The 26467-nt window shown below is 44.7% G+C and overlaps 1 pseudogene; it reads right to left on the reverse strand.

Annotated features, from left to right (window-relative positions):
• Positions 1 to 20156, reverse strand: part of LOC147751165 (uncharacterized) — a 34383-nt pseudogene extending 14227 nt beyond the window's left edge.
• Between the last annotated feature and the right edge of the window lie 6311 nt (positions 20157 to 26467).

Consider the following 26467-nt stretch of genomic DNA (forward strand, 5'->3'; position numbering starts at 1 on the left):
AAAAGATACTACACATATTGTGTTTGTCTGCAAGAATATTACTAACCTGATTAAAATGTGCTGAATTTATTAACTCCAAAGCTGGCGTCCAAAGAATTAACCGGTAACTCAACTAAACTTCAGTGATCCTTATCAACCCACCATTAGCAAACCCTGACAGCATCAGTCAAAGCACTCAAGCATGGCCGGAGATGCACACTAAATGTGTTCCTACATTCCTGTCTGTTCCATGACCAGCACTTCTATCCCTTATTATAGCCACAAATCCACTGGTTGCCTCAACTGGACACCACCACAGAGGGCTCAGGCCACAAGAATACATATCCTCTCAATGATCACTCAATTCACTGACTTTTGTAGCATGGATGTGACGTTAGCATTCACTATCTGTAACATGCTTTATTCTACTGGCAGCGTCTCTCTTCCTTAGTGCCCATTTATGTTCTGAGCCGAATATAATGGCTGAAGAAGAGCAAAATCTCTCCAGTTCCATTGAAGTCACTCAAGGCCATGTCTTGAGGTTTAGAGTAGAGGCGCTACCTAGGAAATATTGCGTACCGTACGTATAAATAAACATACCCACCCCTTAAGTTCTCAGATGTCAGAGAAGTGATGAAAATCATAACATATGTACTGTAAATGGGCTAGGGCAACTTCAATTAAATAAACAACTCAATAGTAGCAAATTGAAAAATTAAGCAGAAAATCAATAGTGACACTAATATATGAAAAACTAAAAAAAATATTTTATTTATTATACATGGCAGTGTTGTTAAAAAGAGGTTGTATAATAATTATACATCTCTAGGTAAGGATTGACATGAGCATTATTAAGTATTTCAGTCAATTGTGGAGAAGTGTGGCTCACTGGTTAGAGCAGGCAGACCCTGAAGCAGAGGTCAGACCCGGGACCAGGGTTCAATTCCCGACGCGGCAGGGTCTTGAGCTCAAATGTCCACAGACTCGATAATTCTCGCTTCGGTGCCTGACCTAATCATGGGTTCACACTCTGCAACTCTGGGCATTAAGCTTGCTTAATCTCCACAACGGCCCCCTGGGGCGGGATGCCTGCCTTTCACCTTGGGGATGCCCTGTAGGGGCTATCTCACAGGGAAAAGCCAGGACGGGTTTCCAAGGCAAGCACTTAGAGACCCCTGGGTGATAAGCGCTATAGAAATCCAATATACAATACAATACAATTATTCAGCCTATCAATAATGATAATTTATATAGATAAAAAACAGCACAAACAACACTTGATTAAACAACAATTCAAGTTATTGAGAGCAATGTCCATAGAACAACAAATTATCGGGTGGTGTTCCAAGCTCAACGCGCATTTCGGCAGCCCACGCTGCCTTCCTCAGGAGTTCCACCTCCAAAAACGTATATTTTGCAAGAACAATTGCATGTCACTACCATGTTACCAAAATTAAACAAACTCATAGTGTCACTCTATAAATATATTTTAAACCAACTGTTATAATAATGCTAATTCAATTTACAAAAGATGATACAGTTTCACATCTATATTGAACTTGACTGGAGTTGTGTAAAAAAAATACATAAAAGTGCAAATTATGCAATATAGAGAACTTGGAAAAAGAAGAATTGGAAATATTAGAATTAAAAATGAATAAAGAAGAAGATCAACCTGGGAAATGCAGGTAAACGTTTAGGCATATAGAGAAGAAAAAAAATGTCTTGTCCATAATATATACCTCACATTCATACACTGTGTGCTTATTGGTGTACTGAAAAATAGCTACACTAACAATATATATATATATAAATACATACTGACCAATGGATTTGTAATACTAAAAAACGATGAGAACTATGGTGAAAGAAGACAAATATTGGGATAGTCAGAGCCTTATCCTACAGAAATGGAGCAAAGGCAAGAGAGTATAAACCTATATTTATATATACAGAGCAAAATATTGGTAAGTCACATTTATGTGTGTCAATCTACTAAATTGTTGCATCTAGAACAATATGATGTTAAGTTTAGCCTACCTGTATATCGGTCATACTGGGTTCAAGATAAGGTAAAGACGGTACACAAAAAGATCCAGAAATGGTTCAATCAGATGAGAACCCAGAAGCTGAAACAATGGGCAGACATATGTGTCTATATAGGGTGTATCGTGACTTATACAACATATGCATTTCAACCAGTCAATAGTTTTTTTACCTTAAAAGCTCAGAAAAAGAGGCTAAAGTAGCCTGATGTCCTCAAAGTTTTGTCGTCATTAGATGTTCTAAAGAAGATGGTGGGAAAAACCGACAAGTACAAGAAAACATTAATTCTAAAACTGCTGATAACTGGAAACAATGCCAAAGGTTAAGCAGAATAAGTAAGGTACCAGAGTTATCTACGACACATATATAGGGACGAGCTGCTGATATCCCGAGTTTTCATGAAACTCCTGCTATATATCTGAAAACAAAATGTAAGGTTTGGTGGGTAAGTATCGGTGTTACAATATTGTATGAATGCGAATGAAGCCGCCAGTTCCTCAATATGTCCTAGTGATCTCACGATATATGCTTCAAATGGATAGGGTTAAAGTACGATGCATGCAGTGTCTAGTAAAGGCATACTGGAGTCATAGCTTCATACACTGTGGGTAATGGATGTATAAAATACCCAGCCGGTATATGTACCAGTAAGCATGCGAACAGTGGTTAAAAGCGCATATGCAAATCGGGTAGCGTGCACTCAATCTAACCTGCCATTATCGTATCTCAAAGGGGCAAGTACGTGTTGCTGAATGATCAGAAAAACGCATACACGATCCACCGGCACGCTGCGTGCATATTAGCGGTAAAGAAAGTGACAAAGAAGGTAATAGGGCTACATTGCATATAGATACTATTATTAGGCAATACACTACCGATTAAAAAAAATTACGCGCATGACAGTTATAGCCGAAAGAGGTTTACAAGGATACTTAAATAATGTAAGATACTGAAGCGAGAGCGGTGCAACTTACCAATAAATAACTTTGGAGAGCAGACAGCTCAGCGTGACGTAACGATCTGTGCTGCGTTGACCTTTCAGAAATCCGGAATCAGGTTTGCGTTTCTCGCGGTCTTTTTAAAGTGTAACAGCTGGTCACATGAACATCATGTGGCTGTCAGCTGTTGATGACAACCTACCAGATAGGCATACCTCCGATACCAATGGATCAGCCTTACCGAAAGTACGAATCTCTCAGTGCCAGTTGTTATGCACATGAGAGGAAAGGGCCTCAGGAACTCTAAAAAATGACACATACCGGTAACGGTGCATCATACTGTTATGCTACCACAATACAAAAGTGGGCTAGAAGTGATTAATTATCGGAACCCACACATAATGCTGACTTCCAAAATATTGCCAAACAGAAGAAGTTACCTCAATCACTGGCCTGATGCCTGCGAATTGTAACGAAAGGGGATGACAGAAATATGCTGATGCATGCCGGTTGATAACTGAAACCCAACACTAGCTAGCAGAAGTATAAAGCAGACAACTCCCTTGTATATAAGGAAAAGCCTTTTAGTATTTCAAGAGGGGAGCCGGGCGTAAACCATATGTAAATAAAATAGAATAGTGAAAACCTTTACTGCAAAGGGGTCTATAGAATAAAAACAACATAGCTAGTTACTCAACGGAAAACTTAAAATTAATAAGTTCTACCCAGACAAAGGCTAATGGCGTTTCAAATATGTTAACACAGGGTGCTGGACTTGGTAATGGATGTAACTGACATGTGGATACACCAACATCTTTAGACAACATAATGCGATATTAATAATGGCAGAACTAATGAAAATGATGGTGTAAATTAATCATTATATCGAATTGCCTGGTCCCAGGGAATTTCAGAATTTAGACCTTTAATATGCGTATCCAAAGAGAAGATCCAAAAGACCTCTCTTCGTTTTCTTACTGACTCTGAATCGTGTTCATTCGTGCAGTAAATTTTTTCCCAAATTAACCAACGGATCTCACTTTCTTTGTGGTGAGCATCTTTGTAATGCCAGACCATGGGTGCCGTGATTTTGTTGGTTTTAATTGCCGACCGATGTTCAGTTAAACGAGTTGAGAATTGACGTGCTGTCTCTCCAAAGTAACCCTTTTCACAGGGACAGAGTAGCAAATACACTACATTAGCCATTTTGCAATTGGTGAAGGATTTTAATTTGATTTCTATGTGTTTGTATGTATATGTATCCGTAACAATCCCTCCTTCACAAGCCTTTCAATTTGCACATTTACGATTTCCTGTGATGGGAAACTGGCCACATATAGTTTTTTGTACACGTGTGGGATGGGATTTGATTCTGGAATGAACCATTAGGTCTTTCACCTTTTTATTGCGTTTATGAGCAAACATTGGACGAGTCAAAATGGCAACAGGGTCAGCATTAGCGTGGAGTATGTGCCATTGGGCATTAATGGTCTGGCAAATTTTTTCATTAAACTTTGAGTGTCGGGTGACACAAACTAATTTAGGAAGTCCTTTCTTGGTATTATTTTGTAGAAGGTGATCACGATCACAGAAACGGGCTCTTTTGTAGGCCTCCCTAATCAGTCTTCTCGGATAGCCACGATTGAAGAATTTTTGTTTCATGATCACTGCTCGCAGATCGATATCTTTGACATTGGTACAATTACGCCAGAGACTTAAAAATTGTCCTAAAGGAATACTGCCCCTCTGACATTTAGGATGATAGCTGGAAAAGTGTAGAAGAGTATTTCTCGTGGTCGGTTTAATGTAGAGGTCTACTTCCAATGTAGTCTCCACATCAATTATTTCAATGTCCAAGAATTCAATACTGTGGTCACCAACATTAGCTGTGAAGTGTAAATTGGTGTCACACAAGTTTATTTATTTAAGGAATTCTTGTAATTTGTCAAGGTCATCTTTCCAAATTAACAGAATGTCATCGATATAGCGGGACTACCGATGTACCGGCTCGGAAAACGGGGCAGCCTCATATATATATATATATATATATATATATATATATATATATATATATATATATATATATATATATATATATATATATATATATATATATATAGAGGTGTTCAAAATAAGCCATATAGATGTTAGCTACTGTGGGGGCATGTGGCATAGATGTGTATAAGCTCCATGCATGCTCATAATCCATTATTCACACTCATCAGTTATCTGGAGCACTTCCTGTCCCTTGCAGTAAACAAAAGCCCACTTTTCAGGAGGTCCGAGATCACATGCTAAACAAAAATCGAAGAGCAATCATTACACATGTGTTTTAATCATTCAACTAACATTAGAAAAGCGAAGGTCTTCACAAATGCCACCAACCGCACACATTGTATAGAGTATAGTATAGCCATCAGCACTGCATCGTGCATTAACAAGCACAAGTGACACACACTGGGCAGCAGCAGAATGAATCCCATTCAGACAGAATATACGCATTATAACCAGCTCCTAACACAGAACAAGAACGTACGGCACAGCTAGCAGCAGATGCAATGGTGCCGCATTCACACAAAGACCCGATGAGCACAGCATAGCTAACAGCAGTGCAAGGTTATCTTCTTACAGAGTAGAGTAAATCTAAGACAGGCCTGGAAAATTGTTTCTTCAAGCAGGGCAAGTGTGGCATGGCCTGCAGTAGTACTAGACTAGTCAATTTGTTGCAGAACCTAGAACTAATTGCATTATAATTTCTGTGAGTGCATTGTTATTGAAATTTTTCTGTAGAAAACGATGGTGAAAAGTCTACCACTCTATCATGACGCGTTAATTTAATATGGCGGATTTTTAAAAATGGCTGCCCATTATTTGAGATATAGGGTGTAACTGTTTATATGCCCATGTGTGGTATAAGTTTATATGTTTTTAGGGACGGGAAAGTCAAAAATAACATCAGAAATTGTTTCTGATGACCATAATATCAAATAATCGTGAAATATGTCAGATAGACAAAGTTTGTATAATTTGTTCATTGACTTATATGACAAAGTGTGAAGCACGTAAATATTACAATTAACTTTTGAAATAAAAAGTTTGCTTTTGTTTGTGTTTTGTATTGTAACTTTGCTGTTATTATTATTATTTATTATTATTATTGCATTCTTATATAGTGCCAGAATCGACCCCCGAAGGGGTATCTCCGCGCTTGCCTTGGGAACCCGTCCTGGTTTTTCCCTGTGAGATAGCCCCTACAGGGCATCCCCAAGGTGAAAGCCAGGCATCCCGCCGCGGGGGGGTCGTTGTGGAGATTAAGCAAGCTTAATGCCCAGAGTTGCAGAGTGTGAACCCATGATTAGGTCAGGCACCGAAGCGAGAATTATCGAGTCCGTGGACATTTGAGCTCAACACCCTGCCGCGTCAGGAATTGAACCCTGGTCCCGGGTCTGACCTCTGCTTCAGGGTCTTCCTGCTCTAACCAGTGAGCCACACTTCTCCACTGTTATATTGTTATAGTTTGCTTCTTTGTTAATTAAAAATGTTTCATTTATGTGTTACAGGTTCTTGCGAGTTGCTGTGAGATACAGTGAAAATGGACGTAGAAAAGGGTTTCATTTGTGATGTGGTGTTTCAAGAAGATGACGACGTATCTGTACTCTCTGAAAGAGGAGTGACTGGAATTCAAAAAAACATGCAAGGAGAGAAAAATATCTAAGTTTCACGTTTATGTTGGGCAGAAAATTCACAAGAAATATAGAGCGCGTTTTGTTAACTTGAAAACTCTGTTCCAGGACAAAGAATCAGATCCCACAACTTATCGTGTTCTACGGTCGTGTGAAACCCTGTTTGATTTTAGAATGTTTTTTTTTTCTGTGGTACTGAGTTAAGTTTATACTTCAGGGAGAGGAAAACAAATGCGTGGTTTAATGCACGTACAGTTGAATTCAAATCCTCAGTTTTACAAAAATGCAACAAACGCAATGATGAATGGTCAGACAAAGTTAAGAGACGTAGCCAAAATGTGTCTGATTTACATGCTGTAGATGCATGCTACCACAAACAGTGTTACGTCAATTTTTATACTGGAAAATCCATTCCTGGGCAGTTCACTGATAACCCTCCAATATCTTACGGTCGACCAGAGGACTCAGTTCGCCAGGAAACTTTTCTTCAAGTAGTTAAATACATGGTGGAAAATGATGAAGAACAAACTACTTTTAAAGAACTTGTTAATAAAATGCGAGAATTACTGCCAGAAGATGGCGAACCATACAGTTCGAAGTATATAAAACAAAAACTCAAAGTGCATTTTGATAGGAACAGTTGCAGGGACTGCTGATGTCGTTACTTTTAAAAGTACAACTGCTCATGTATTCGACGGATAAGGAGATACGATTTCTACAAAATCAGAAGCCCATCTAAAAAGAAACCGAGGTATTGTAGGACCTAAAGTAAATTTCATAACTTCTACCTCCATCGCCATCCAGAAACAATTATTTCTGAGTAATAATGAAAATAAACAATCCTTCATTGCTCAATTATCGCAAAAGTTACAAGAAGCTGGGTGTAAAACAAAGCAAGCTCATAGTGATGCAGACTTCATGGTCGTTTGAGGCTATTGAGTCGGCCAAAACTCATCCTACAGCCATTGTTGGCGAGGACACCGATCTTCTCATGGAAGTATGTCACTACCACGCACACTGTTACAACGCGTACCATTACAACGCGGTTGTAACAACGCAAGTCGTTACAACGACTTGCGTTGGGAGGGGCGCAAATTTAAAAAATATAATTTACTATTCCAACACCAGTCCCCGTGGATAGTAGGGAAGGTGTTGGGATAGTAAATTAAAGGATTTATTATCCTTGAGCGCCACCCAGCGCAATTCGCTGTAACAACTTTCGTTGTTATAACCGCGTGGTAATGGTACTTCGTTGTAACGCGCGCGTTGTAAACGTTGTATACCCTTCTCATACTACTCCTTCATCATTTTCAAGAAAACCAATTTGATATTTTCCCAGAACCTAAGAAATCTTCCAAAAACATAACTGTGTATGATATTAGGAAATTAGCAAAAGCTTTAGGTAATGACGTCTGCTCTCACATCTTATTTGCTCACGCCGTATTAGGATGCGATACCACCTCCAAACCATTTAGATTAGGAAAACGTGACTCCATAAAGTTGCTAAGAAAATCAGGCATTTTCAAAGAAAGTGCTGCCGTATTCCAAACTTCACAAAAATCAACAGAATAAATTGAAAATGCTGTACTTAAACCGATTATATTGTTGTATGGAGGAATAACAGGAGACAGCACACTATATGATATGAGACTTCACTTCAAAGGCAACAAACTCAACAATACATGTGAAACCAGAAGTCTTGCCTCCTACAGAGGATGCCTGCAAATTTCATTCACTCAGAGTATATCATCAGGTGCAGCAGTGGATGGGTATTCATATGGATCCATTACAGTGGGGATTTGAAGTGAAAGATGGAAGATTGGCTCCCATTAGAATGAGTCAAGCACCAGCACCAGATCATTTAATAACATTGAAATGTGGCTGTATCAAGAGTCAAAGGGCGACTCTGCAATGTATATGCAAAAGACAGGGAATAGTGTGCACAGATGTGTGCACGGATTGTCGAGGAATAAGCTGTTGCAAATTCCATGGAAGTGGACATGGACGATGATTGAAATCATACTGTTCTTATACTAAGGAGTGCTGTTTGAATTTATCTCCTTAACAATTTTCATTTGTCAGTGTCATATTGAGAAGTGCTATATTATCTAGTTGAAATTTGTTTCCCTTTTCAAATGATGTTAAAAAAATGTAAATAAAAAATGTCAAAACTATGTTTGGCATATTAACATATATTATCGTTGTTTATTTTATTATTCCCAATTTTATGTTATAGTCATCAGAAACATTTTTTGATGTTATTTTTGACTTTCCCGTCCCTAAAAACATATAAAATGATACCACACATGGGCATATAAACAGTTTTACCCTATATCGCAAATAATGGGCAGCCATTTTGAAAAATCTGCCATATTGGATTAACATGATAGAGTGGTAGACTTTTCACCATCGTTTTCTACGGGAAATTTTCAATAAGAATCTACTCACAGAAATTGTATTGCAATTAGTTCTAGGTTAGCCCATTTTTTGAACTAATTTGACTAGACTATACATGCAGTTTGTGTTCTTTGCAGAGAACAGGTGCAACATCAGTAGAAGCCTTGCAAGCTTTTCAAACACACAGAAAAAGCACAGCTTGCACAGATCAAACACACACAACATAACATACCTATTATTCTGAGGACCGGACATTGACTGTAATGAAATATTTATTTACAATTCAAACTTCACGCTTGCTTTAGTAGGGTATGTAATTAAGTGTACCAAGCCAAATATAACTGCACTTTTAGCTTTTTCATGCACTCACTCGAAAGTACCTAACACAACGGTCCTCACAAAGATAGTGTTTTTCTGGTTCTGTCAGGATTTACCCACACTATGAGGACTGATCTGATCCTCACAGCTTGGGTTGTATTTTCTGTCTCTTTTATTTCTCTCTCTATCTCTCTTCCTTAACACAAACTAACAGATAAAGTATGGCAAGAGCAAATCAGACTTCTACCACACAAATAGGATATGACCGGCCTCAGCTAGTCAGGTTAAAGTAAGGGGACACTTGTAAAAAGATGGGGTAGAGGCAGAGATCATAAGGAGGAGATAAACACAAAGTTGGAGGAACTGTAATCTAAGACCTGGCATTTTTAATAGATTTTCTTATTATCCAATATTTAAACAATATTTAGCACAACACAATGAGAACAGGAAGCTAGCCCTTCTTTATATAAAAAATAACACCCCACATCCTGTAGTTGAAATCACAAGATCAAGGCAATTGAAAAATTGTCCCAAAAAATTGAAAATGTATGGGTCACTCACGAATTAAGAAAATGAACAATAGCCCAACATTTCAGGGCAGTGGTTCTGCGGACTACCTTAACATACAGACTAATCACCACTGCAAAATACCCCAACCATGGCCTCAGCAAAACGGTAATGTAAAAAGATTAATTCACTCCCTAAAAAGAACATCAAGATTAATTTAGAATGAGAGGAAAACGTGGAATGGTCCATTCACTGTTTTCTGTGCCTGTACTGCAATACTCCAGACTGCACCACCTGTTGCACACTAGCATCCAGGGCAAATGAAAGATCTCACAGAGACACTATTCCCACCACTTCTGAATAGCGAACATTCAACACCGTTACCAACAAGAGTGAACAATGAAGAAAATGTGGGAAAGACAGGATGGATGTAAAACACGGAACCCAATGCTCTGCAATTGATTTTCATGATCTGCATGCAAGACAGATACACAGGACAATCCAGAACCCTGTTTGTCTGTAATCCTTGTAATGTCACTGAATGCACAGGGACAATGGTTACAACTCAGCGAAAAGGTGAACAAGTCACCATCTTGGGGTACAACATCTGCCTCGTCATTATATACTGGATTCTCTCCGGTCTCATCCCAAGATAACTAGGTAATGAATCGAGATGTTGCACCTTCAGGTGTGGCTGGACTCTGGTCATATGTTTTGAAGACAGACAGCAAGGCATTCCCATTATAAGGCAGCAGGCAGAGCTCGTTCATGTTCCGAGACAAGATAGCCTTCCCTGTTCCTGTTCCTAGGCAGCCTGTATCAGTTGTTCCTCTTTGTCAGTGCCTGCAACATCCCTTGTAGCTTATGGTAGCTCCCATTATAACTGAAGGTGGCAGAGATGCCTCATGCAAGTCTTGATGTGAGATGTAATGCAATGTGACACAAAGGTAGCAGAAGCTGACCACTGGTTGGAGCTCCTATTACACAATATCAATGCATCGAAAGGTGGTGCCAAGAGTTAATTGCCTGGATCTTCATAGCTGGAATCAGTATACTTTGCTAACAATATGTGTTGCAGCATCATGCACAGGGAAAGACAAAGCTGGACAACAGAGACTCAATTACCCCTATCCCTGGGGGTTGGCTCACACTGTATGATTGTAGGATCAATCAATCATCGTATTTATATAGCGCACTACTTACCCTGACGGTCTCAAGGCGCTGGGGGTGGGGGTGGGGGGGGGGATCTGCTACTGCTCGAACAACCAGGTCTTGAGTTGCTTCCTGAAGGCGGGGTGGTCCTGGGTCAGGCGGAGGGGGGTGGGGAGGGAGTTCCATGTCTTGGCGGCGAGGTAGGAGAAGGACCGTCCCCCTGTGGTGGCTCTACGGATGCGGGGGACGGCGGCGAGGGCGTGGCTGGTCGATCGAAGCTGGCGTTTGGGAGCGTAGAAGTTGAGGCGGCTGTTGAGGTATCCTGGGCCTTGGCTGTGAAGGGCTTTGTGTGCGTGGGTGAGGAGACGGAAGGTGATTCTCTTGTTGACCGGGAGCCAATGCAGATCTCTCAGGTGTCCAGAGATGTGGCTGCGACGGGGGATGTTCAGGATGAGTCGTGCTGAGGTGTTCTGGATCTGCTGGAGTCTCTTCTGGAGTTTGGCGGTGGTTCCGGCGTAGAGGGTGTTGCCGTAGTCCAGACGGCTGGTGACGAGGGCCTGGGTGACCGTCTTCCTGGTCTCGGTGGGGATCCACCGGAAGATCTTACGTAGCATGCGGAGGATGTTGAAGCACGACGAGGAGACGGCGTTGACTTGTCTGGTCATGGAGAGGGAGGAGTCCAGGGTGAAGCCCAGGTTGCGTGCGTGGTCTGTTTGTTTGGATGCGCTGCCTAGGGCGGGGGGCCACCAGGAGTCGTCCCAGCGGCGGGTGAGGATCCCAGGATGAGGACTTCCGTTTTATCTGAGTTCAGTTTCAGGCAGCTGTTCTTCATCCATTCGGCTACCTCTTTCATCCCTTCGTGAAGGTTGGCTCTGGCGGTGTCGTTGGTAAGGGAGAGGATCAGCTGGGTGTCGTCGGCGTAGGAGATGATGTTGAGGTTGTGCTGGCGTGCGATGTCTGCGAGGGGGCTCATGTAGATGTTGAAGAGGGTTGGACTGAGCGAGGAGCCTTGAGGGACGCCGCAGATGACTTCGGTGGCTTCAGATCTGAACGGGGGGAGGCGGACTCTCTGTGTCCTTCCGGCGAGGAAGGAGATGATCCACTCCAGTGCCTTCTCCTGGACTCCGACGTAGCTGAGGCGTTGTACTAGGGTACGATGGCAGACAGTGTCGAAGGCCGCGGAGAGGTCAAGGAGGATGAGGGCCGCTGTTTCTCCGTTGTCGAGCAGCGCTCGGATGTCATCGGTGACTGCGATCAGGGCGGTCTCGGTGCTGTGGTTGGCCCGGAAGCCAGACTGCGAGGGGTCGAGGGATCCGTTCGTCTCGAGGAAGGCAGCCAGCTGCTTGTTGACGGTGGCCGATGGCTTCTTGAGTAGAGCGCTGAGTTCGGCGTGCTTCCAGCTCTCCGGGAAGGTAGTGGTGTCGAAGGAGGTGTTGATGATGTCCCGCAGGTTGGGTGCGATGATAGCGTCGGCCTTGTCGGAGATCCGGAGTGGATGGAGTTCATCGTGCGGACGGTGTCTTCGGTGCTGATCGGAGTCCAGGCGCGGAGGGTGGTGGTGGGGGGCGGTGGTTCGGTAGTGGTGTTCGTCGGTTGAGTGCTGAAGCTGTTGTGTATGTCCGCGATCTTGTTGTGGAAGTAGGAGGCGAGGGAGGGAGTTGCAGAGGTCTTTCGAAGGGGTGATGTCGTTGTTTCCGGCGTTGGGGTTGGCGAGCTCTTTCACGATGTTGAAGAGTTCTTTGCTGTTGTGTGCGTTGTTGTCCAGTCGTTCCTTGAATGCAGTTTTCTTGGTGGATGAGTTGGTGGTGTTTTCGGGTGGCGAGCTTGAGGGCAGTCATGTTGTCCGGTGTTGGGTCTCTGCGCCAGGTTCTCTCGAGGGCTCGGCAGTTCTTCTTGGAGCTCTTGAGTTCGTCGGTGAACCATGGGGCTTTCTTGCTGCCGGGTCTGCTGGGCGGGGTCCTCAGGGGGGCGAGCTCGTCTGCGCAGTCACTGATCCACTTCGTGAGGTTGGTGGCCGCCTGGCTAGGGTTCGTTGTGCTGGTGGGAGGGTTCATGCTCAGGGAGGACGCGAGCTGGTCGGCTGTGATCTTGTTCCAGTTCCTGCGTGCAGCCTGTTGCTGGTGGTGGTGGATCGTGGTCCTTGCGAAGCTGAAGTGGACGCAGCTGTGGTCCGTCCAGTGGAGTCCGGTGGCGTGGCTGAAGGCGATGTCCTTGCTGGATGAGAAGACGGGGTCGAGTGTGTGTCTGGCGTAGTGGGTGGGGGTGGTCACCAGTTGCTCGAGTCCCAGGTTGGCGAGGTTGTCCTGCAGGGTGGTGGTGTTGCGGTCGTTGTTGTTCTCCAGGTGAAAGTTGAGGTCCCCTAGGAGGATGTAGTCAGCGGAGCAGAGGGCGTGTGGGCTGATGAAGTCGGCGATGTCTTCGCTGAATTGTGTGCGTTGTCCAGGGGGTCTGTAGATGAGGGTGCCTCTGAGGGTGGTCTTGGGGTTGATGTGGACTTGAAAGTGCAGGTGCTCGGCGGTTGCGAGGGTGTCATCGGTGTTGGTCGTGATGCGGATGGTGTTCCTGTGGACGATGGCGATGCCTCCTCCGGTGTGGTTGATGCGGTCCCTTCGGATGATCTTGTAGCCGTCTGGGATGGCGATGGCGATGTCAGGCGCAGAGGAGGCGTTCATCCAGGTTTCCGTGAAGAAGGCGACGTCTGGGGCTGTGGTGTCGAGCAGGTTCCAGATCTCGATGGCGTGCCTGTGGACGAAGCGGGTGTTGAGCAGGATGCATCTCAGGTGGCTGCTGCTGTTGCTCGTCGAGGTCTTGGGCACTACTGGAGTGGTGCAGGTCCGGATGCAGGTGAACTTGCAGGAGTTGCAGAAGAAGGGTCCGTGGGTGCGTCTCGGGGTGGCTCGGTAGCAGCCCGGGACTCGGCCGGCGTGGAGTGCGTTGAGGGTGGCGGCGTCGTACGTCCGGCGGGTGGGCTGGGGTCTGCGGGGGCCAGGGGTCCTGGCACTGGGCGCGGTCCAGGCGCAGACGGGCTTACCTTTGGCCCACCTTCGGCGCTCAGTCGGCGCTCCCGCTGCGCGCGTCCGCTGCACGGTCGCTCTGGGGGCGTCATAAATCTGTAGCCGGGAGGGCGGGTCAGCTGGGAGGCGGGAGCGGGGCGGCCAATGGGCTGGAGGTGGGCGGGGCCGCAGGGAGGCAGCGGCGGGAATCGGCGATGACGGGCGGCTCAGCGGCGGCTGGGTCGCTCAGGCAGGCAGGCAGGCAGGCAGGCAGAGAGGAAGGAAGGCGTTTGGCAGCAGGAGGGGTGACCCGGCCTCGTAGAAGGCACAGTGGTCACTCCAGCAACGCCAGCAGCGCTTCCCTTAAATCTGTAGCCGGGAGGGCGGGTCAGCTGGGAGGCGGGAGCGGGGCGGCCAATGAATCAATTTGGGCGGTAGATGCAATATGAAACAGACCCTTGCTGCTACCAAGGGTCCATTATCTGGCCAAGGAGTTGGCCCGAATACAATGTAAAGTATAGATATCATAGATATCAAGTAGCCCAATGTAAAACTAATAGAAGGAGAACATTCATGTTTGTTTGCCTTTTGTTTTTGTAATTGCTTTTTCTCAAATCATTGAGAGCTAACATGTTGTTCATCTTCTGAATGTTTTCAATGCTCTCAAAGATGCATAAACTAAGTAAGTTGGTGCTGTCAACTTACCATAAATAATAAGTTGGATAAGATTGTTCCTTGACATTTCATTAAGTGGGTGTGTACAGCCTAGGCTAATTAATGAACCAACGCGTAGGTAGGGTAACCCCAGAGCAGTGTAGCTTTTATATTTGTAATGAGGCATGTAAGTAGGCATGGTTTACTGCTTATTGCACACTTTTTACTCTAAACCCGCTCACGCCAAGTCCATTTCAAAGAAGGAAAGGCTGGCGGTGTGTACAGAGTGTCAGTACTTTCTGGTGTGAGGCCTTCTGTATGTGGAGAACACTACGCAATGCGTCCCTGACAACAAGCTGCATTTCCCAGCTGTCCTTGAACTCTCATGTTATTTGGAGAAGGAATGGTCATCTTCGACTGGCAGATAAATCTTCCCTTGTGTTTCATGGTGTCCAAGCAAAGCAATTCTGCTACCATGTTGTTGCGCCCTGGAGCTTGCTACATGGATTCAGGATTCCGGTTTGCAAATAACAATCACTTCAATGGGAGTTTTTGGGAGGACAGCCTACGAATACAGAGCAGTATTCTAAACATAAGGCCATGTTGAGAAACAAACTTTGAGTTATTCTGAACATTTGACTTTGAGCATTGCTAAAGACAGGAAGAATTATCATGCCAATATAATGGTTACACATGATATGCATATATGATTAGGCATAAGCTGCTAAGCGTTCTTAGCAGTGATAAATTATATTTTCCTAGTTATTATGACGGAAAGTCTTAATTTTATTAAAGACACGGAGGCGAGTATTATGCTTTGTTATCTTGCAGTTATTTCTATAGCAGCCAAGATAAGTGCAAGAACTACAGTTCCCAGAGGGCCAGGCAACAACTGGGCCATGGGAATGAGAAAAAAAATAACGAGAGTACAGTAACCAATCAGCAGTCACAACATAGATAAGAGAACACACTGACTGCGCAGCTTCCTCTTTTCGCTTAGAGCCAGTCAGATAACAATTGAAAATAAAGGAAAAATAGCCATAACCAGAAAGAACGCCAAAGTCCAGGAGCAGAAATCCTTAATCACTGGAATCCAGAGCCAAAGTCCAACGAAAGTATCCGTAGAAGGAGCTGGAAGGACCGGAGGGGAAATCCAAGCAGGAGATGAACGGAGCCGCTGGAGAGTAGATCTTCTATGATGAGGCAGGCGGTAAGGCCGGATTCGCTGTTGGGAGGGAGAACACATGTTAATAGTGTAGCAGCGGGATAATACTTGCCTCCGTGTCTTTAATAAAATTAAGACTTTCCGTCATAATAACTAGGAAAATCTACATTTTATGGCAAGACCGGAGGCTCCTATTATGCTTGTTTAAAGAAAATCAATAACATCAGAAGCAACAGAATGAATAGGCTTACAGTAAAACATGCGGAAAATACTGTCATTGGACCAATCTGCTGATCTCAGGATGTCCTCTAAACGGGAGCCAGCCCAAAAGGCCTTAGAAGCCATGGCTCCTCTAGCCGAATGTGCTCCGAAAACAGAGACATCAATACCGGCAAGGGACATAACCCAGCGAACCCACCTGGCGAGGGTAGGGGAGGAAACAGGAAGGTGGGGTTTACGAAAGGGAATGAGAAGTTGAGAACAAGAGGGCGTTCTGAGATCAGCGGTTCATACATTTTCAAACACTGTCCCACACAAAGTTGGGGTTGATCAGGAAAATAGGGATAAAAAACAGAGTCTAAATTAGTCTTCGTGCGTCTGTGAATGTGGAACAGCACACCTGTAGGGGAAAATTGGCGAGAAGAAACATCCAAAGCTCTAACATCAGAAACCCTTTTGATAGACACCAAACAAAGTAACATGGTAAGTTTGGCCGATAACATTTTGAGAGACAAAGCAGAATTAGAGGGCCAATTCAAAAACAGTTTAAGTACAACAGAAACATCCCACAAAGAGGTATACTTAGCCAACGGTGGTTTAGAGCATCGAACACCTTTGAGGAGGCGACAAATCAGAGGATGAGCGCCTACAGGTTTCCCGTCAATTTGGGCGTGGTTGAGGGAAATGGCAGAGCGGTAGACGTTGACAGTGCGATAGGCTTTCCCAGCGCTGGCCTGAGAAGCTAAGAAATTGATAACAAAACCTAGAGGGGCTGAAAAGGGATCGAGAGACCTTTCAGACACCAGCTTGCCCAAAGAGACCAGGCGGATTTGTAGGCTTTGGAAGTGCCTGGAGCCCAGGCCTGGCTGATAAAGTGAGCAGCCTCTTGTGAAATGAGGACGTTAGAAGGGGAAGGCCGGAAACTTTCCAGGCCGACAGAGTGAGGGAGTTGTCCAAGATCAGACTGTGACTCTCGCCTCGAGGGTTGAGAAGAAGATCGTCGAAGGACGGCAGAAGTACAGGAAAATCCATCGCCATTTCCAGAAGAACAGGAAACCAGATTTGAGCTTGCCAGAAGGGGACTATCAGTACTAGAGAAGTTTCCTGACGGCGGACTTGCGCCAGCACTCTGTTGATCATAATGAAAGGAGGAAAGGCATAATTTAGTTGACGAGACCAATCCTGGAGGAATGAATCCGTGGCTAGAGCTAGGGGGTCTGGATGCCAGCTGAAAAACTGAGGCAAATGGGAATTGAGGCGAGAAGCAAAGAGATCGATGGAAAAGGGACCCCACAAAAGAGAAAGAGAAAGGAAGACGGAGGGACAAAGCCTCCAGTCGCTGGAGTCGCGCAGGAACCTCGAGTGCCAATCCGCCACAGAATTGAGGTCGCCTGGGAGGTATTCCGCTGTCAAGGAGAGATGATGGGCTAGGCAATATTCCCATAGACTTTTCGCTAAATCTGCTAGAGGCTTGGAGCCTCCGAGATGATTTATGTAGCGAACTGCAGAAACATTGTCCATGCATAAGAGTATGGAACAACGGATCCTGTCTTTGGAAAGACTTTTGATCGCAAAGGAACCAGTAAGCATCTCTAAACAATTTATGTGCAGTCTGGACTCCTCTCTTGACCATGCTCCTCCAGTTGAGATTGGACCACAGCGGGCGCCCCAACCCGATAGACTGGCATCGGATTCTAAAACAAGATCTGGGGATGTGGCGAAGATAGTGTGCCCGTTCCACGCATCTAAATGGTCTATCCACCATTGCAGTTCTGTGCGGGACTCTTGGTCTAGAGCGATGACGTCTGAATAAGCTAAACCTGGACGAAGGTGCCTGATCTTTAGGCGTTGGAGGGCCCGAAAGTGCAGGGGGCCCGGAAATATCGCCTGAATAGAAGAGGAAAGAAGACCGACAATCCTGGCCAGAGATCTGAGGGAGATGACAGAAAGATGGAGCACAGAGGCAATCTCCGCCTTGATTTTGGAAATATTGGAAAGGGGAAGGCGTAAAGACGCCTCTACCGAGTCCACAAGGAAGCCCAGAAATTCCATGTTCTGAGAGGGGACCAGAGAAGACTTCTCGAGATTTACAAGGAAACCCAAGTCCAGAAGAAGACACTGAGTGGTCTGGAGATCTGCAAGGAGACCCTGTTTGTCCAAATTCAGGATTAGAATATCGTCTAAGTATATTAGGAGTCTGATCCCAAGACAGCGCAGAAAAGCGACCACCGGCTTCAGAAGTTTTGTGAAGCACCATGGTGCAGAAGAGAGACCAAAGGGAAGAGAGGTGAAACTCCTGACCACTGGAACTGAAGGAACTTCCAGTGAGACTGGTGGATAGGAACTGTAAGATAGGCATCTTGGAGATCCAAGCGAACCATCCAATCATTTGGCCGAAGGGTATCTCTCAGATAAAGGATCGTCTCCATTTTGAAATGACGATACACCACAAAGTGGTTGAACCATTTTAGGTTTATGACAGTGCATAATTTCTTGTTTTTCTTTTGGACTAGAAAAATGGAGCTTAAAAAGCCTGTAGAGTCGTAGGGAAAATTTTTGATGCCATTTTTCTGTAACAAGGACTTTATCTCGGTTGAGATGAGGTTTGCCATGTGTGAAGAAAACACTAGAGGAGGAGGGAAAGAGGTCTGGACAGGAGGAGTGTAAAACTCTATAAGATAGCCTTGAACTGTGTTGAGGACCCACGGATCTACACTTATGGAATGCCATTTTGGAAGAAACAGTTTTAATCGACCCCCTACAGGAGGGAAAGAAGAAAGGCTTACCTTGTTGATGGAGTTGGTGTTGCGATAACCTTTGCGCCCTCTGCCGCGGAAACCACGTCCTCGTTGTGGATAGAACTGCGGCTTGTATTCTTGGGAGTTGTCGTAAGAACCTTTGGAGCCTTGATTGTAGGGACGGCCGGAAGAGCGACCCCTGCCTCGTCCGGCTCGTCCAAAAACCCGAGGGGCGAAGGTTTTTTTTATGGATTGTTGAGCCATGTCAAGAGAGGCAAAGGTAGAGACAAAGCGGCTGAGGTCGCGAACCAAATTCTCCCCAAAGAGGATGCCATTTGCCTTAGAGCCGGGTCCATGGGAGCAAGGTTAGCTAGCTTGGGGTCCAACTTGATCAAAAGACCCTTACGTCTTTCGTGGGTAATTGCTGCGTTGGCATTGCCCAAAAGGCAGAAGGCATGCTGTACCCACATGGAGATGTCATTGGCTGAAAGATCAGAACCATCAAGACGGGCAGACTCTGCCATGTCGAAGATACGGGCCAAGGGACCAACAATGTCCAACATTTTGTCCTGGCATGTGGACCATGCCTTGTCAACCCCGCGTCGAGGGTCTTTACCAAATTTAGAAAAGAAGGTAAGGAGAGCTTGGTCGATGGAAGGGACAAGGGTGATTTTATCAAGGAGGGCAGGTTTGGGACATTCAGACTTTAATCTGGAACGCACAGCTGCCTCTAGAGGGAGACGAAGGCGGGCAGAAATGTATTCACCAACGTGATGTGAGGGAAACCACTCAGTTGAGTTGGGATGACGGATGGAGGACGGGTCAAACATAGGGAGACCCTCTGAGTCAAATACTGGATCAAAGTTAAAGGAATCACTTTTGGGTATTTTGGGGGGAGGGGGGTCTGTGACATCAAAGATATCGCACAAGTGGTCAGCATCAGGCATATCGTCATCCGTGTCCAAGATGGTGGAAATTACTAATTTCTTAGTAGGAGACTCTGTGTGCTTGGATTTTTGCTTTCTTTTGCCCTCTGAACCGACAAGCCCCTCCTTAGCAGGAGGCCTGGGAGGCACTTCGTCCTCGTCCATAGGCGAGTAAGACTCGCTAACCAATGCGGACGCCTTTTTAGGCTTTTGCACAGAAGCAGAGTGTTCCACCTTACGTTTTCTGCTATCCCCCGCAGATTGGGCTAAAACCTTGGACAACATGCTGACCATAGAATTATCCATGTTCTTTGACATTCTTTTCATGGAGACTTCAACTGCTTGTTCGACAGAATTATTAATAAATCTGTGAAGGTCCTGTTTGAGAGACCCATTGTCCATGTTAGAGGGATTTTCCTCTGAAGAACTTTCATTTTCCATGTTTGAGAAATGTGGTAGGAAAGGGTTAATACTGTGAGGAAGAGAGGGAGGCGTGTAAAGGGGGCGTGCACCAGGGCGGGTCGACTCCAGGACATGGAGCGAGAGACCGGGAGAAAGGCAGCTGTAGAAAAGAGCTCCGGCGTGCACAGAAGCAACCGCTGTGGAAAACGGTGGGCAGAGGCGGCAGAACTAAGCACCGGAAAGAAGCTCCAGAAGCGGTAAGAGCCTGCGCAAGGAGCGCGAGGACCGCGGAGCAGGGAGAAACCAACGGAAAGGGCGGGAGGGGGGGAAGAGGAGCCGGTAACAGAAACTAGACAGCAAAGTGAACGTGCGAGTAGCGTGAACCCAGAGGCGCAATAGCGCAAAACGAGGCAGCAGAATAGTGAAACAACAACAATAAACGTTAAAACTAATAACAATAGCCAAATATCAACAATTAAATGGCGAGCATAGATAAGTGAACACTTATCTGACTGCGAGCAGCAAGAAAAGAGGAAGCTGCGCAGTCAGTGTGTTCTCTTATCTATGGTGTGACTGCTGATTGGTTACTGTACTCTCGTTTTTTTCTCATTCCCATGGCCCAGTTGTTGCCTGGCCCTCTGGGAACTGTAGTTCTTGCACTTATCTTGGCTGCTATAGAAATAAATGCAAGATAAGAAAGCATAATAGGAGCCTCCGGTCTTGCCATAAAATGTACTGCTACAATAGAAACCACATAATATTAATTCCTGTTAATTTCTTTTCCAGAGACAATTACGCTCAAATTAAGCTCATCTTCAGCAGAAAGTACATAGTTACACAACTAGAGCTGGTTGACCTGGAAGCCTGCTTGGAATGAGCTAATGTGCAGATTCAGAATGTCTGCGAAAACGACTAAGGGACAGTACTGAGGTGTCTCTCATTTTGTGCTCAAGGAGAGCCATACTTATGAGATTCTAATCATTTGGACACACAGTAGGGCACTCATGAACTTCCCCCCCGGAGGCTAGACTACAAGATAATATAGTTAAATTGGTCTGGCAGCTGAAAGACAGTATAATGCGAGAAGCCAGGAAAACAGACCTGGCTTCCACAGACAATCTATTGACTTTTTCCAAGACCTATCGCAAGCCACCTAGAATAAAGTTTGAATATTAGCACCTGTGACTCCAGAACCTTGTAGGAGACACATTTGTTATAGATTGGAGTTTCCCTTTGCATTCTGGTTCCAGATGGTTTCTAAGTCTTACAAGATATGCACATCAGACAAAGCATAGGAAGCTCTGGGACCATCAAGTGAAAAGGCACATTCGCAGGCGAGGGATGAGAACAGCACAAAGCATAAAACTAGGGATACCTCACAATCACTGAAGGGTGAGACATTCAGTCCTGCAAGCAGAAAAGAAAAATGGGAGAAAGAAAGGTCATTACACCAAACAACACACAAATGAGAAAATACAAACTCAGGCCTTTGATAATTCAAACTCTGGCTGCAATTTGAGATGGTTTGTGGGGGGATTTCAACACGGCTGATCACTGTGCGAGGGATTCATCTGTTCCTTTATCCGCTGGGGATATGGTTTGAGGAGGTAGGGAAGTGGGTAGAATTGGGGGAGAAGCCGATGCTCCAGATGTATAGACTGCGATGATGAAGTCTGATGAGGCGGTAATGACTAGCCTCACCTGGAATCCATGCAAGGTTGCTCGCACCCACTGCCCTCACTCAATCTGGACCAAACTGTAGCTTGCACACACCAGCCCAATACACTAATGGGCTAGCCCAGCAGGTGATGTGTACTGCCACCTCTGGCGGGGGATGGGAGGAGTTCACAAGAGGCTGTACACTTCCAGCATGGTCATTAAGGCCCACTGGGGCATTGGCAGATGAACATAATACGTAAAATCCCAAACTGTCAAAAATGCAATACTAACGGCCTGACTCCTAAGTAACTCTAGGGTCCTATTGTGCTACATTCCAAAACATGATTGATCTTAACCCTTCCTGGCATGAAGTACCAGCAAGGTCACGTCTAGAGCAGAGAGAAAATCTATGTAATTGCCAAGATCCTCGAAAAGCTTTATGCTTTACTCGTCTGCCCCAGTTGATTGGCATCTTCAGTCCCCTTCGTTTGATGAATGTTACATCTCACGTTCCCCTCTCTCCAACCAGTCTCATGAAATTTCCAGTGATGTGAAGAAGTGTGATCTTCCATCTTTTACAATTTCTTAACTTGATTGGGAATAACAGCATATATTTCAGGCTATTCCCTCTGAGTCTATGTTTAACTGCACTAAATGATCTATGTTGTTGTTGTACAGTTAGTGTGAAATCTGGGGGGAAAATTGTGATATTGAGGCACTCATGTTGAGCGTTTCGACCCTTCTGGTTCCATTTAAGGATACCGTCGCCATCACAGAAATTCAGAAAGTATGTAATGGTGGTTTTTGTGGTGGCACCCAGCTTCTGTATTGGTGCCAGGGTTCTGTGTGCTTTTTCAATTGATAACTTTCATAGGAGTTTAGGACATAGGTTGTCCAGAATGCAGCATTCATGAAATATGTCCATAGAATGGCTCTTCATACTTTCAGGAAAGCTCAGGAAACATAGGTTATTATAGCAGGACTATCATTCTACGTCCTCCATTCTTGATTTTAACATGCATATGGTCTCATGCTGTTTAATTATCATGGTTCAAAACATAAGGTGCTACAAGGGACTTTAATTATCATGGCAGACAGGTTGGAATTGACAAACTGCACCCCTCAGAAGGTGACAGTTGTTGGACTGTGTGCAAGTAGCCCAGGGGCTATGTTACAGCGTCCTACCTTTTCAAAATGAGTAATACGATGTGGAAGGCAGTGGAAGGCAGTGTATTTGTAATATAGACAGACAGATAGTCAAAACAGATGAATAAAGATGGCATCTTAGATGTCATGAGTGATGTAGCATGTGATGGTCCAAGTTTTAGTTCCTTGAAATAACCATAACTGGTGAATTTCAGTGTTTTTTTAATTTAAAATTGTATTTTTTCATTGACATTTTCACCCAACTATAATGTCATTTTAACCTTTATTTTGTTCAGTGAATTTCTGAGGTTATTTTGAATGAAAAGTATATTATTATACCCAACTATGTCACTTTAAACTTGTGTTTTTTTTTAGTGAATTTTTTGTTTTTTTTAACGTAAAATACCATTTTATTTTCATACTTAAATATGCCATCCCTCCCCTGTGTACAGGTTTGAATGTGGGTGGTGTGGGTTTGGCTGCAGGGTCAGGTCTATGCCCAGGCCCTGCACCCATCCCCGCGGGCAGCCAACCCACACCACGCAAGACCCTGTGTGGCGTGGGGTTGGCGGCAGGGTCAGGCTTGCACCCAACCCCCCTACAGGCAGCCAACCTCCATCGCTCACGGCCTTCAGCCAGGCCCGTTGCCCAAACCCGGCAGGTGGCAAACCGCCACCCTCGCAGCAAATGGCCATAAGCATGAATAACATTTTTACCCCAGAGGCTATCTTGTCCATCAAATAGAGGCATACGTGCAACCAAAGAAGTTTCCTGTTGGTTACAACAGTTATGGCCTTAATTTCCGGGAAGCTGCATGAAGAGCAAGGGAAGAAGGGTACTTTTGACCAGAGTAGTTCTCATAAGGTCCAGTAAGTGTCCCACTGTGGCTCAAGGATCAGGTGCTTCTCAGCAGCATTGGAAATAGTACTCTTGTACAATGAAGTCACTGACACAAGTATGGAGGGAGCAAAATGTGAGAGGTCCCAGGTCCACAGGACCCTCATGAAGCAGTTGGTCCATGAGGTATTGTAGCTGCCTTTGCATGGACAGAAGGTGCATGTCCATCCATCCCTCTGCTCACAGAACGGTGCTTATATCCTATCTTAGACTATAGCATTTGACAATGTAATTGCAGGAGAGGAAGGTGAGAGTGCAGGCACTTTACATTAACTGAGTGTTGAAAATGATTCTGCAGGTCTCTTTAAAATCTTTCCAGGTTGATAGTAGAGTAGCCCATATTGTATACAGCAGTCAGGACAAAGGCCCTGTATAATTCATGGAGAGACAGATGATACACACTCATAGTGACAATCAGCCATGAAACCAGATTTTAAGAGTTCCTCCAGGAGTGACTGGATGAGCCTAAAGTGCTGCAATGAGAGGGGCAAGTAGAAGTGATAGAGTTGTGACACACAAGCATTTGCTGGTTATACTTAGAGTAGAGCCTCTATAGCATGACTCCAGGGCCAACAACATATCTTACCATATGCAAAGATTGGTTACAGCGGGCCTTAGATAGCAGAGGAAGTATTTGCAGCATGCACTGGTTATATGCTGCAAGCATAAATACCCTGTGGGGTGTAACTAGTCAGAAATCAGGAATCTTAAATAATCTAACAATGCAGTACATAAATGCTCTAGGATGTACAGCCAGGAGTGACAGAGAACAGTTCTCCCAAGGCACTAGTGAACAGTTACTTCTCTATGATCTGGCATAGCTTTTGAAGAAAAGGAGCAAGGCTAAATGTATAAAAAAGTTACTGCATCCTAGGTTTAATGCTCAGCAGGGACAGGCTAAGTGCGACAACAGAGCAAACCCAGAATTGCACTGGCTAAAGGCAGCTATGATCAATACTCTTTAGGGATAACTCGGAAGACCCATGAATACTCCATGGTGTGCACTGGTTACAGATTGCCAGATCAGTGCCTTATATCTTTCTGGGGGCTGATCTCTGAGATTGTCTGGCTTTTGTCGAGCCAAACCTTCTTAGTAGTTCTGCCTCCTTAGGTAGGGTAAAGCCCAGTCTAGACCTTCTTCCCAAACTTCAGAAATGTTGGTGTCTTTATAATATTCTTTTGGTTGGATACTTAGGGCTGAAGGAGGTCAAGGGAAAAAAAGGCGAAGCTCAGGGCCGGACTGGGAACCAAAATCGGCCCTGGCAAATTTGGCCGATTTTGTTACAAGGCCGATTTTGCAGCTAAGAAGGTGGATTACCATTCGAATGAAAGTTTTTTTATGGATTATCCAACCTTTTTTTAATATCACTCACACGCACCACGTCTACACTGTTCTTTAGGGCCCTCACACCCATGCACCAAATGGCAGGAACAAAAGATCTCCGATGAACTGCCCCGTTTGGGTGCCCGTTGGGCATTGCAGCGCCAGCCCGACGAGGAGCAAGTCCATTTGATGAAGCATGACACCTAGCTTGCTGGGTCTGTGAGGACTCTATTTCCCACTAGGAGGATCCCTCATCCTCTTCCCGTCTTTTTACATTTTTTTGCCTCGTGGGAACAGCATACCATTCTTGTTGATGATCAAAATAGATCAGCCATAGCCTGGATGCTGCACACTGTCCATAATTCCAGCCCCAGTGGTCTCTTCCCTTAGGACAGACTGTGGGCAATGGGTGATGTGCAGTTGCCAAGTGGTGACAACCTGCTGACGCTCATAAATGACAGAAGGACTAGTATCCCGCTGTTTTGCACAGGGCCCTTTTTCATTAAATTTAGACAACCATGCCGCTACAGATTTTTAAAAAATGTGCAAAGGTGAGAAACGTTTGACTTTGTAATGGCACTCCCTATTTCATCTTTGAGTACATTTTTTAAAGAGGTTTGTATTTACTAAGTGATTTATTTCTTAAATAAATATTTCTAAACCTTAAAGCAGAACCCCCTCAGAGATTTAGCTGAGTCAGTGGTTGCTGATGGGGCCCACAAGCACTTTTGTGGGGGGACTGGAACTTTTGGTTTAGCATCACATTTACTGCGGGAAGAAAGGAAAACGAAACCACAAAGATGAAATACAGAGGAAGCCAAAGACTGAAAACCGTCACAAAGGGACAAAGCAGAAACCTGCAAGAGCGAGATAAAGAGGCAGAGGGTGTCTGATAGTGGATTAAGGAGACACAAGATGGATTCAAGGCAACGCAGCTGTGGTATTTGGCACATCGACAATTAACAGCAGGATATGCGGCTTCTTAGCAGAGCTTTGGGGACCGTACTCATTCTTTTACAAACTGAGCATGGGATCCCCTTACAGCCTGTCCATATGACAAAATATTGCAAAAGCAATTCTCTAGAAAGAAGGGTCATGGCAGGCATACAGCAATAAAACTGGCTCAGCCATGCCATTTTCAGTCAACCTTTTGGAGACCATTGAGGAACTTCATTCTTGTCTTTTGTATTATAAAAGATGAAGACGTCACTGTGCTTATTGTTGCCAAAGTAAATTAAACATGCATTTGCAGAAGTTGTAAGCGAATGGGGTTTTAAACACAAAACTTGTCAAGGAAATGGGACAACAGGGAGACCCTCAAACC

The sequence above is a fragment of the Lissotriton vulgaris genome, chromosome 1_1, assembly GCF_964263255.1.
Source record: "Lissotriton vulgaris chromosome 1_1, aLisVul1.2, whole genome shotgun sequence".
NCBI classification, from domain to species: Eukaryota; Metazoa; Chordata; class Amphibia; order Caudata; family Salamandridae; genus Lissotriton; species Lissotriton vulgaris.